Source organism: Tachypleus tridentatus, chromosome 10, assembly GCF_004210375.1.
Source record: "Tachypleus tridentatus isolate NWPU-2018 chromosome 10, ASM421037v1, whole genome shotgun sequence".
Taxonomy (NCBI): domain Eukaryota; kingdom Metazoa; phylum Arthropoda; class Merostomata; order Xiphosura; family Limulidae; genus Tachypleus; species Tachypleus tridentatus.
The window spans coordinates 5,948,839-5,963,409 of NC_134834.1; the positions used below are offsets into that span (position 1 = coordinate 5,948,839).

Sequence of the window (14,571 nt, forward strand, 5' to 3'; positions counted from 1 at the left end):
ACGAGCCGTTTTTGCATATATATTGGTCTTATCTTAGAAGTGAAAATTATGTATATACAGATTAATTAAATATTCAAATTATGTTTCAGCTTTTGTTTGGGTTAATCGTTGTTTTATTTTGTTTTGATGTCTCACATTTATAGCCATGGTCCCTAAAATTAGAAGTTGTTCGACCCTCTCTGGACTTCAAAGATTTCCTGGTTATTCGTGTACTAATTTAAATATATGGTAATTTCGTAATAACCCAATTTTCTACTTTCTAGTAACTATATGCTTAATATATTCTCTGCAGCCCCAGATAATTACTATTTTATTCAATTGTTTAGAGGATTGTATGTTTCAGTTATTTGAATAAATTAAAAAACGCACCAATAGAGAAAATGATGTAGGCTTAATACTTTAGGACTACTTTTCTTTGTGTTGTACAGTAGACGTTCTTTCCTGTCAAATCTTTCATAGCAACGCAGATAATTTTTTTTTTGGTTAAGGTTAAATTTTAATTGTTATCATAAAGTAATATGCCTATCTTACATGAAGACAGAATTTTATAGGACTAATTCTAATTAGACTAGGGTATGCATTGGAATAAAAATACTGTGGCTTGCTCGTAAAGCTGAGAAGGTTTATTAGGCCTCTTTGTAACAAATTACCGCGGCTTCAGACTGAGTCAGATAAGATCTTTACGAGCCGCTATTTTGTCACATGAAGTAAAGACATTTGGCTACTAATCCTCATATAAAGATACGTCTTTCTTTTGTTGTAAATCTACATGTTCATTCGTTAAACTGTGCACTTAATTGTTTATTAAGCCTTGGATTGAATTCGACTTTGTTTCTGTGGGCACCGTGTACAACTGACTTATGGTAGGTAAATATTATCGTAATTATCATTTGAACTAACAGTCAATCTCACGAGCTATTGGAACAGGTTCTGTACGTTGATTACACGTTAAGCACTGGAGGAAATATAAAGGTTTAATTAAATGTTAAAAGTTCTTGATTAAAATATCAGTATTCATTGCCAAATAGTTTAATCTTACATAGACATAAAAATAAAATGAAAAATTTATGAAGTAAATCTGATAAATTATTCAACGTCAATCCATCGACTAAAACTTGAGTGTTTGTTCAGCAAAAATAGAGATAAGGTAAAAGTGTTTGTGAATTTTCAAAAATATCTACCAGTTGATTTGACAACTCCATATTAGCCTGATGAGATAGAGCCTTTAAAAATTTTATTCTACTAATTTTCCCAGTGGTGAGTTTAAAAAGATTTAGATTTTTGCTCTTCTCACTCCTAGTGGTGGATTAAAAAACGTTCAGAAATTTGTTTTATCAGTTCTCCGAGAGGTGTGATATTCAGAGTTTCATTCTACTGGTACTTATAGTGGTGGATTAAAGAACATTTATAGTTTTGTTCTACCAGTAATCCTTCTGGTGAATTAATGAACATTTATAGTTTTGTTCTATCAGTTCTCAGAGTGATGGATGAAAGAACATTTAGAATTTTATTTTACTTACTCCTAGTGGTGAACTAGAGAAAATTCAAAGTTTTGTTCTACTAGTACTCCTAGTGGTGAATTTAAGAGCTTTTAAAATAGTTTTATTTTTTACTAATACTCCTAGTGGTATATTTAAACACATTTAGAATTTTCTTTTACTTACTCCTAGTGATGAACTTAAGAACATTCATTTTTTTTTGTACTAGTAATACTCCTAGTGGTGGATTAAAGAGCATTCAGTTGTGTTTTTTTTTTGTACTCCTAGAGGTGGATTAAAGAACATTTGGAGATTTGTTCTACCAGTACTCCTAGTAGTAGGTTAAAGAACATTTAGATTTTTGCTCTACTCACTCCTAGAGGTGGATAAAAGAACATTCAGAAGTTTGTTCTATCAGTTCTCCCAGTGATGAATTTAAGAACTTTAGAGTTTTGTTTTACCAGTATTTCTTGTAGTGAGTTTAAAAACATTCAGAGTTTTGTTCTATCAGTGCTCCTAGTGAAGAGTTTAAGAACATTTAGAGTTTTGTTCTATCAGTGCTCCTAGTGAAGAGTTTAAGAACATTTAGAGTTTTGATTTAGTTATTTGTAGTGGTGGGTTAAAGACCATTCAGTTTTTTCTTTGTACTCCTCGTGGAGGATATAAAGAATTTGGAGTTTTTTTTCTACCAGTATTCCCATTAATGGATTAAAGAATATTCAGAGGCTTGTTCTACCAGTATTCCCATTAATGGATTAAAGAATATTCAGAGGCTTGTTCTATCAGTACTCCCATTAATGGATTAAAGAATATTCAGAAGCTTGTTCTATCAGTACTCCCATTAATGAATTAAAGAATATTCAGAGGCTTGTTCTATCAGTTCTTCTAGTAGTGGATTAAAGAACATTCAGAGGTTTGTTCTATCAATTCTTCTAGTGGTGGATTATAGAACATTTAGAGTTTTATTCTACTAGTACTCCTAGTGGTGGATGAAAATACATTTAGAATTTTGTTTCACTTTCTCCTAGTGGTAGACTAAAGAACATTCAGAGTTGTGTTCTACTAGTACTCCCAGTGGCGAATTTAAGAGCTTTAGAATTTTGTTATACCAGTACTCCTTGTGGTGACTTACAGAAAATTTATAATTTTGTCCTCCTAGTATCATAACAACATTTCATATTGTGTTACATGACTGTTTTCTTGCTGCGATATAGTAGGCTTTGTAAAAAACATCAAACGCAGTGTTCACATTGTCTTCCGCATATGCTATGAAAATATGTTTCAACTCCCTTATTTATGGAAGATGAGATAGCACACCTGCTGTTATTTTAGTTTAAGGTGTGCTTTTTCCACTCCTATAGTCTTCTTCATCTCGCCCAGGTGTGACACGTGCTGCACCCATAATAGCACCTGTAAACCTGACGCTAATCTGCGTAACCAGAGTCTCGACCACCGAATGGTGGGTGTGGAACGAATGCAGCGCCCCCGCTGTGCTAGGCTAAATTTGCAGCTGTGTTGGACATGCTCTTTTAAAAATCAGCGGGTTTAGGTAAATCCCGGTTGACAAGTGAAAAGGAGAGATACTTCTTACATTACAGTTCTTCCGGGCGAAACAGAACATTGTAGGTTTTTCTTGATTCTTGTTGAAGAGAAACCCACTTTAAATAAAAATATAGAAACAGTTTAGATTTATCTAAACACAGTAACTTTTGAGCTTGAACTTAATGTCCTCTATCGGCGATTATTGGAAACATCCTGCATGACTGACTTTTCTGCAGGATTAGTTTGGCAGTTTTGAGCAAAGCCACGTTGGATTTTATTCCGTGTCCACTACGATTTTGGCATTGTAAATTTATACACTTACTGCTGTCCCATCAGGAAACATTCTATAGAAACTAAAGCTTGAGCACTTATTAAAGCTAATTCGAAGTATCCTTCGTGACTAGCTGTTCTAGTGGAGACGTCAAAACACAAGTAAACAAAATTTATGTACACTTCAAACTTTTCTATTGTGTTATAACTTTTGAAATAAGACAAGCAATAAAATACTTTCTCCATATTTAGATTCTGGTAAATTATGAATTATCCTCTGAAGTACTTTCTTCCAGTCATTTATAATTAGGGTTTCTGTTTTTCGGTGTTTATTTTAGTTATTTATTGTGTTTAGGGTATTTTTAGATGTTTATATGTTAACACTGAGAGCCAGAAATTCTAATTGTAATAAATACTTACGAGAACAAAACTGTGATTTTCAATATCACTTCATTTTATTTTTCATAACATTTGTCTGGTTAATTTTAGCGACTAAGCACGTAGGCAGAATTAGGCTTAGCAGGATTATTTAGCTATTGTTTCGGGGCCCGACATGGCCAGGTGGGCTAAGGCGTTCGACTCGTAATCTGATGATCGCGGGTGCGAATCCCCGTCGCGCCAAACATGCTCACCCTTTCAGCCGTGGGGGGCATTATAAAGTTACGGTCAATCTCATTATTCGTTGGTAAAAGAGTAGCCCAAGACTTAGCAGTGGGTGGTGATGACCAGCTGCCTTCCCTCTAGCCTTACACTGCTAAATTAGGGACGACTAGCGCGGATAGCCCTCGAATAGCTTTGCGCGAAATTCAAAAAACGAGCAAAATATTGTTTCGGTGTTTTTTTAGTTATTAATTATTATAAGGGGTAATTACGTGAACAGAATTAGGACTAAAAGAACTATTTAATCATTATTTCAATAGCTTGTAATTACAAGAACAGAATTAGGCTTACCTTGATTATTATGTCCCGTTTTTCAAAACCTTTTTAATTGGTATTTACAGAAACATAATTAGGCTTATCAGATCCTTTCGTCAGGTTTCTGCTAGTCTCTAGCGATGTATTATGTGGAATAATTACGAGAGAAGAATTAGGCTTACCACGTTTGTTTGTCCTTTCTTATTCCCGTACTCATCATTATAACCAAGAAGAACAATTTTCACCGCTATTTATTACAATATTGTTTAGTTCTCATAAGCTATTTTTCAGTCACTCTTCTAATTAAGTCAGCTAGCACCGGGAATTCAACAGTGATATAATAGGTTGAAAATATTATGGTTTAAACATTCAGGCACAAAGATGTTGTTCGGTCACTCATTCATGCTATTTTAGTAGTTTTTTAAAAGACTACAAAAAAACAAGTTACCATAGGTAAGATAACCGATATCGTACTGAGACTTTTCTGTTTAGCTCCAAAGGCAAAATACAAATTCATTAGATGCACAGGAGGGCGCCTTCAGTCTCATTGCAATTCCTCTATGTATGGATCATGCACATTACCTGCAGACTTTATCGTTCAATAGTTTTAGTCACTGGTCCTATAAGCTGTGGAATAAAGTAATAGTTAGCAGTATTTTCCGGTGAAAGTCCATGTTCAGTCAGTGATGATACCGCAGGTTAAATACGGGGGATTTTCCGATAATATTAAACATTTAAAATGTTGAATGAGGTAACACTTCCTAGTAGTTTTATATTAAAGTTCAGTTCAACAGAAAAACGTACCACATGTTAAAGAGGGGCTGCTCTTCTCTATATTTAACATATGTTGATAGATAGAGCTAGGAAAGTGTAAAATAGTAACACTTTGTTAACAACTTTGTCGATAAAGATGTACTTAGGTAATTAACTTATTGTGTAAAAAGGTTAAGAAAGTGTAAAATAGTAATTTGTTTACAACAACCTTGTGGATAAAGATGTAGTTAGGTAATTAACTTATTGTGTAAAAAGGTTAAGAAAGTGTAAAATAGTAATTTGTTTACAACAACCTTGTGGATAAAGATGTAGTTAGGTAATTAACTTATCGTGTAAAAAGGTTAAAAAAGTATAAAATAATAATTTGTTTACAACAACCTTGTGGATAAAGATGTATTTAGGTAATTAACTTATCGTGTAAAAAGGTTAAGAAAGTGTAAAATAGTAATTTGTTTACAACAATCTTGTGGATAAAGATGTATTTAGGTAATTAACTTATCGTGTAAAAAGGTTAAGAAAGTTTAAAATAATAATTTGTTTACAACAACCTTGTGGATAAAGATGTAGTTAGGTAATTAACTTATCATTGAAAAGAAAGTGAAAAATAGTAATTTGTTTACAACAACCTTGTGGATAAAGATGTAGTTAGGTAATTAACTTATCGTGTAAAAAGGTTAAGAAAGTGTAAAATAGTAATTTGTTTACAACAACCTTGTGGATAAAGATGTAGTTAGGTAATTAACTTATCGTGTAAAAAGGTTAAGAAAGTATAAAATAATAATTTGTTTACAACAACCTTGTGGATAAAGATGTAGTTAGGTAATTAACTTATCGTGTAAAAAGGTTAAGAAAGTGAAAAATAGTAATTTGTTTACAACAACCTTGTGGATAAAGATGTAGTTAGGTAATTAACTTATCGTGTAAAAAGGTTAAGAAAGTATAAAATAATAATTTGTTTACAACAACCTTGTGGATAAAGATGTAGTTAGGTAATTAACTTATCATTGAAAAGAAAGTGACAAATAGTAATTTGTTTACAACAACCTTGTGGATAAAGATGTAGTTAGGTAATTAACTTATCGTGTAAAAAGGTTAAGAAAGTATAAAATAATAATTTGTTTACAACAACCTTGTGGATAAAGATGTAGTTAGGTAATTAACTTATCATTGAAAAGAAAGTGACAAATAGTAATTTGTTTACAACAACCTTGTGGATAGAGATGTAGTTAGGTAATTAACTTATCATAGAAAAGAAAGTATAAAATAATAATTTGTTTACAACAACCTTGTGGATAAAGATGTAGTTAGGTAATTAACTTATCATTGAAAAGAAAGTGAAAAATAGTAATTTGTTTACAACAACCTTGTGGATAAAGATGTAGTTAGGTAATTAACTTATTGTGTAAAAAGGTTAAGAAAGTATAAAATAATAATTTGTTTACAACAACCTTGTGGATAAAGATGTAGTTAGGTAATTAACTTATTGTGTAAAAAGGTTAAGAAAGTGTAAAATAGTAATTTGTTTACAACAACCTTGTGGATAAAGATGTAGTTAGGTAATTAACTTATCATTGAAAAGAAAGTGACAAATAGTAATTTCTGAACAAAACAAAAGAGAAATAGGATTACCAGTTAATCACTTTATTATTGGGAATAGTTAAGGTTGTGTATATGATCACATAGGATTACCAGTTAATCACTTTATTATTGGGAATAGTTAAGGTTGTGTATATGATCACATAGGATTACCAGTTAATCACTTTATTATTGGGAATAGTTACGGTTGTGTATATGATCACATAGGATTACCAGTTAATCACTTTATTATTGGGAATAGTTACGGTTGTGTATATGATCACATAGGATTACCAGTTAATCACTTTATTATTGGGAATAGTTACGGTTGTGTATATGATCACATAGGATTACCAGTTAATCACTTTATTATTGGGAATAGTTAAGGTTGTGTATATGATCACATAGGATTACCAGTTAATCACTTTATTATTGGGAATAGTTACGGTTGTGTATATGATCACATAGGGTTACCAGTTAATCACTTTATTATTGGGAATAGTTATGGTTGTGTATATGATCACATAGGATTACCAGTTAATCACTTTATTATTGGGAATAGTTACGGTTGTGTATATGATCACATAGGATTACCAGTTAATCACTTTATTATTGGGAATAGTTATGGTTGTGTATATGATCACATAGGATTACCAGTTAATCACTTTATTATTGTTACGGTTGTGTATATGATCACAAAACGTAAATTAGAGAAATCAATTTACTACAAAAAATACGAAAACTTATATTTCGAGCGTACTTCACTCGGTACAGTTTTCTTACACCTGTTCTAATTGACTTACTGGAATCTTCCAAACTACCGACCTTTTAATCGTTACTTTCACCTCTTCTGAGTAGGTTGTTGGAATCTTCCAAACTACCGACCTTTTAATCGTTACTTTCACCTCTTCTGAGTAAGTTGTTGGAATCTTCTAAACTACCGACCTTTCAATCGTTACTTTCACCTCTTCTAAGTAAGTTGTTGGAATCTTCTAAACTACCGACCTTTCCATCGTTACTTTCACCTCTTCTGAGTAAGTTGTTGGAATCTTCCAAACAACCGACCTTTTAATCGTTACTTTCACCTCTTCTAAGTAAGTTGTTGGAATCTTCTAAACTACCGACCTTTCAATCGTTACTTTCACCTCTTCTAAGTAAGTTGTTGGAATCTTCTAAACTACCGACCTTTCCATCGTTACTTTCACCTCTTCTGAGTAAGTTGTTGGAATCTTCCAAACAACCGACCTTTTAATCGTTACTTTCACCTCTTCTAAGTAAGTTGTTGGAATCTTCTAAACTACCGACCTTTCAATCGTTACTTTCACCTCTTCTAAGTAAGTTGTTGGAATCTTCTAAACTACCGACCTTTCCATCGTTACTTTCACCTCTTCTAAGTAAGTTGTTGGAATCTTCCAAACAACCGACCTTTTAATCGTTACTTTCACCTCTTCTAAGTAAGTTGTTGGAATCTTCTAAACTACCGACCTTTCAATCGTTACTTTCACCTCTTCTGAGTAGGTTGTTGGAATCTTCCAAACAACCGACCTTTTAATCGTTACTTTCACCTCATTTAAGTTAGTTGTTGGAATCTTCCAAACTACCGACCTTTTAATCCTTACTTTCACTTCTTCTAAGTATTTTGTTGGAATCTGCTAAACTACCGACCTTTTAATCCTTACTTTCACTTCTTCTAAGTATTTTGTTGGAATCTGCTAAACTACCGACCTTTCAATCGTTACTTTCACCTCTTCTGAGTAAGTTGTTGGAATTTTCCAAACAACCGACCTTTTAATCGTTACTTTCATCTCTTCTAAGTAAGTTGTTGGAATCTTCCAAACAACCGACCTTTTAATCGTTACTTTCACCTCTTCTAAGTAAGTTGTTGGAATCTTCCAAACAACCGACCTTTTAATCGTTACTTTCACCTGATTTAAGTTAGTTGTTGGAATCTTCCAAACTACCGACCTTTTAATCCTAATTTTTTTCTTCTTTTAAGTATTTTGTTGGAATCTGCTAAACTACCGACCTTTTAATCCTTACTTTCACTTCTTCTAAGTATTTTGTTGGAATCTGCTAAACTACCAACCTTTTAATCGATACTTTCACCTTTTCTGAGTAAATGTTGGAATCTTCCAAACTACTGACCTTTTAATCGTTACTTTCACCTTTGTAAAGTAAGTTCTTCGAATCTTCCAAACTACCGACCTTTTTAATTTTATTTTCACCTCTTTTAAGTAATTTGTTGGAATCTTCCAAATAACCGACCTTTTGATCGTTACTTTCACCTCATTTAAGTTAGTTATTGGAATCTTCCAAACTACCGACCTTTTTATCTTTATTTTCACCTCTTCTAAGTAAGTTGTTTGAATCTTCCAAACTACCGACCTTTTACTTATTACTTTCACCTCTTCTAAGTAAGTTGTTGGAATCTTCCAATGAACAGACCTTTTAATCATTGTTTTTAACTTTTCTCAGTACGTTGTTGAAATCTTCTAAACTACCGACCTTTCAATCGTTACTTTCACCTCTTCTAAGTAAGCTGTTGGAATCTTCCAAACTACCGACCTTCTAATCCTTACTTTCACCTCTTTTAAGTGAGTTGTTGGAATCTTCCAAACTACCGACCTTTTAATCGTTACTTTTACCTCTTCTAAGTAAATTGTTGGAATCTTCCAACCTACCAACCTTTTAATCGTTTCTTTCACCTCATTTAAGTAAGTTGTTGGAATCCTCCAAACTACTGACTTTTTTATCTTTACTCTCAGGTTTGATTAATTTTGAGTAAATTGTTGGAATTAGCCAAGTTACGAATTTTCTCGCTTATTTTATTTTTTATACGGGTTGTAAATACGTAAATTATTGTAATGAACGAACTATTTATTTGTAACTTTGATCTATTATAAGAGTTTGTGTAAGTTGTTAAGAATAACCCAAGTTCGACCATTTGAATCGTTACTGAGATCCTTTCTAAAGGTTTAACATCAGTAAACTAACAGAATTACCCGAAGTTCGAACTTTGTAGTTGTTACTCTGATAAATTGTAAGTTTTAACTTGTACTTTGGTTGAATAACGAACTTTTTTCAATGTTTTATTAAATAAAATGTTTGATATATTGTGACATATTGAACTCCTGTTGTATTCATTCAGGTGACGGATCTTGTTTTGTCTGTGTTGCATTACTCACAGTATAAACAATTAGTGTACGGCAACGAATCGACACTAATTTATTTTCCCATGTCAACGTGCCTTGCAGCTTAAGCAGTCCCCTGTAATCTCCTAGCCACGCGCTTCATTGTGGGTCCATGAGCTTGGAAGGTCGCGAGGCCCTGGTCCAAACGACGTTGAGCCTGTATTTACATGCATTTTGAATGACAGTATTGGCCCGGCAACTACACGGTTGGCCTTAGCAACTGGTGTTTTTAGAGTGAACCGTGTTAAACATATAATCACGACTTGCCACATCGTGCAGCCACTAATGTTTTATGTTGTCTGACGACAACGACTAGTACCGACTTGCTGTGCACTATGAGCTTTCCTCCAGTTAAAAAGAACTGTATTGGTGCTTCGCTGCTTCCTCTACAAACATAAAACAAACCGTTATTAAGCTACTAACCTTTAATAACTGTTATTACTGATTAAAAATTAAAATTAGACCGTTGAAAATTAGTGGACTTACTTTTCTTGTTTTTTTAAAGAGTTATTAAATTTGTGTGCGAGTTTCACCAACAAAACAGCGTCTGAATTATCCATGACCAACAGGCCTACTTGGATAGATAGTTTATCACGAGTCGCGTGCCAAGACCATTCGTTTGGTATGTGACGTTAAGGTCAGAATGATTTAAATTCCACCATATATTTTTAAAATACTTTAAATTATTGATACGAGAATTAGTATGCATTATTAATTTATGGTACGGGTTTATTAATTAATACTAACTAAACTATCCAGTTCTGAGAGAGACATTACTCATATTCAGAGATAATCATTGTCACCAGTAACAGTATCTAATGAGTGCTTTCACAGTTATTGGTTTTAAACACTGGTAGCTAGGTTCTTATGTATAATAACTTGCAAGTTGGTTTAGTTTTTATATTTACTTAAAGATTAACATCGAATCAACGTCAAAGATTTAAGGTTTAATTACAGATCTATTCCAATACATCAAACAGTTACAGTTTAACATTGTTGTTCTTTTTTGAATTTCGCGCAAAGCTACTCGAGGGCTATCTGTGCTAGCTGTCCCTAATTTAGCAGTGTAAGACTAGAGGGATGGCAGCTAGTAATCTCCACCCACCGCCAACTCTTGGGCTACTCTTTTACCAACGAATAGTGGGATTGACCGCAACATTATAACGCCCCCCCTGCTGAAAGGGCGAGCATGTATGATGTGACGGGGATTTGAACCCGCGACCTTCATATTACGAATCAAACGCCTTAACCCATCGGGCCATGCCAGGCCTACACTTTAACAATAGATCAACTCTAATACACCAGATATAACAATGGAGTTTATATATCTCAGAATGGCTGGTATGGGTCTTTACACTTTTACACAGTTAGTGCAATTTATTTTATTTTTTTATCAATAAAAATGTTAATACCCATACCAGCCGTTCTGAGTTACATTTTCATTTTAAGTGGGTTTCTGGTCATCATATATGATACTAGTAATGAAAGATTATAACCGGTGTTTTATGTTCTCCATATCTGATATCCGCCATGACCCAAGCTCACCATAACCGCGATGTATTACGTCCATGACAAGATATACCACTAGAGACACAGTATAATTTTATGTTTGAAATAAACAGTATCACCATGTTAGATTCATTTTAATATGATACTCCAATTATATCACGATCTTTATAAATTACTTTAACTATATATGGTACTACTATTAGACCGTGACCTCATGTTTCACATTCACTATACATGATACTAATATTAGAGCATGACCTGATGTTTTGCATTCACTATATATGGCACTAACATTAGACCATGACCTGATGTTTTACCTTTACTATATATGGCACTAACATTAGACCATGACCTCATGTTCAACATTATCTACATATCATACTAATATTAGACCATGACCTGATGTTTTACATTCACTCTATATGGTGCTAATATTAAACCATGACCTGATGTTTTACATTCACTATATATGGTTCTAATATTATAGCATGACCTGATGTTTTACATTCACTATACATGATACTACTATTAGAGCATGACCTGATGTTCAACATTATCTACATATCATACTAATATTAGACCATGACCTGATGTTTTACATTCACTCTATATGGTGCTAATATTAGACCATGACCTGATGTTTTACATTCACTATATATGGTTCTAATATTAGAGCATGACCTGATGTTTTACATTCATTATATATGATACTACTATTAGAGCATGACCTGATGTTTTACATTCATTATATATGGTTCTGATATTATACCATGATCTGATGTTTTACATTTACTATATATGGTGCTAATATTAAACCATGACCTGATGTTTTACATTCACTATATATGGTTCTGATATTAGAGTATGACCTGATGTTTTACATTCACTATATATGGTTCTGATATTAGAGCATGACCTGATGTTTTACATTCACTATATATGGTTCTGATATTAGAGTATGACCTGATGTTTTACATTCACTATATATGATACTACTATTATACCATGATCTGATGTTTTACTTTTCACTATATATGGTGCCAATATTAGACCATGATCTAACGTTATATATTTAATTTTTAGTGAACTTAGACGAGTTTGAAATAAATACAAGGACGTTACTTAACTCCTTTGAAAAACAACTTTATTGTGAGAAATCTTCGACGAGCTGTTTGTTTCCTTATGGCTAACAGTCACTATTCAGTGATGTCACCATTCGTTTATTTCTACCCTATAGTTAAGGACTGTCTTTTAGCTACAGCTCTCATGTTCCTGAAAACTCTTTTTTGATGACAAAACTAGTATCTGAGTTTAATGAACTGTGTATCAGTACTTAGTTTTATCTTGTTAATTATCATAAGGACTAGAGTGCTGGTGTTCTCTGGTATTGTTTACGTGTTTGTTATTATTCATTACACAAATAGTTTCACAGGTCGTTCTATAAGTTTACAGAAACTTCGAATTAAATTAAAGCTAATAACGGTGATTATCGGACAAATATGGTTTGAGATTCAATAAAATGCTTTACGTGTAAAAATATTCAATGGTAAACGACACGCGTTTTCTCTGTACACCTGCCCATCTGTCATGATCACATGATATGGGCCCAATTGGCCTTGTGTAGCTTTGTGCGAAATTCAAAACAAATAAACGTCTTCATGGATAGATAGTAAGGAATAGAAAGGATCAATCACTGTGGAATAACTGTGGTGAAAGGCTTACGTACCTATTATTAACTGAATAAACTTTGATACGAGCAATTTGTATAATATTATTTGCAGTACCAATATGCCTTTGATACATATGTACATATTTGATACTTGACTTAATAATTCTCTCGTGAAGTGGTTTTAGGTTTCGAATAAGTGCTGCGAATTTTAAAGCGTGTAGCTGGATGTTTTAATAAAGACTTAAAATGTCACAAGTATCATATGACATGACAATAATAATTTATTAGTGGGAGTTATGTGTCAGTTTGTTCAATTTTTCTAATTAAATCTAGGAACTAAACACACGTAAAGACGTGTTTTAAACCGTCCATCAATAATTACTCAACACAAATAGTTAAGCCTAATGTATGGATAAAAGAGCAATGAATGTCATACGAACCGAAACTCACTATAAGAATATGTGATTTATCTTTTAAGTTTTCTTTAACTAGTAGCCTAAGAAATAGATGAATGTATAGTTCAAGAATTCTAACCCATGTTCTAAAGACTGCGTTACAAGGTATAACACGGGAATCGTATCGTTTCCTCGTGTGATGATAACTGCAGCTGATAACATAAACCGTGTTTAATTATAATCTAACTAATCAGAAGTGTCATAGGAGTATATGGCTATAAAAGAACATGTACTTATTAAACTATGCCCAGTAGTAGTAGAGGCATCTCTCCCAGTTCTGAAGTCACGTATAACGAGTGTTTTGTACGTAAGATTCTAAAGAGAACACGTGAAGCTTTTGTAGTAATAATAGAAATGGTTGAAGTATAAAACTGAAACTCTCCAAAAATGACGTAAAGTATGTGAATGTGTGTTCCATACAAGGTAGAGGATGGTCAGGCACCGATCTGGCCATAATCACAAGTGTGAATGTATATGTGAGTGTGTGTTCTATACAAGGTAGAGGATGGTCAGGCACCGATCTGGTTATAATCACAAGTATATGTGAGTGTGTGTTCCATACAAGGTAGAGGATGGTCAGGCACCGATCTGGCCATAATCACAAGTGTGAATGTATATGTGAGTGTGTGTTCTATACAAGGTATAGGATGGTCAGGCACCGATCTGGCCATAATCACAAGTGTGAATGTATATGTGAGTGTGTGTTCTATACAAGGTAGAGGATGGTCAGACACCGATCTGGCCATAATCACAAGTGTGAATGTATATGTAAGTGTGTGTTCTATACAAGGTAGAGGATGGTCAGGCACCGATCTGGCCATAATCACAAGTGTGAATGTATATGTGAGTGTGTGTTCTATACAAGGTAGAGGATGGTCAGACACCGATCTGGCCATAATCACAAGTGTGAATGTATATGTGAGTGTGTGTTCTATACAAGGTAGAGGATGGTCAGACACCGATCTGGCCATAATCACAAGTGTGAATGTATATGTGAGTGTGTGTTCCATACAAGGTAGAGGATGGTCAGACACCGATCTGGTTATAATCACAAGTGTGAATGTATATGTGAGTGTGTGTTCTATACAAGGTAGAGGATGGTCAGGCACCGATCTGGTTATAATCACAAGTGTGAATGTATATGTGAGTGTGTGTTCTATACAAGGTAGAGGATGGTCAGGCACCGATCTGGT

At 33.5% G+C, this 14,571-nt stretch overlaps 1 long non-coding RNA gene across 1 annotated transcript in view; it reads left to right on the forward strand.

Annotated features, from left to right (window-relative positions):
• Positions 1 to 426: 426 nt before the first annotated feature.
• LOC143228688 (uncharacterized) overlaps positions 427 to 14,571 on the forward strand; it is a 47,965-nt gene continuing 33,820 nt past the window's right edge. Inside the window, exon 1 of the long non-coding RNA XR_013015414.1 lies at positions 427 to 863. This is a non-coding gene — a long non-coding RNA (uncharacterized LOC143228688). The remainder of the gene's footprint in view (positions 864 to 14,571) is intronic.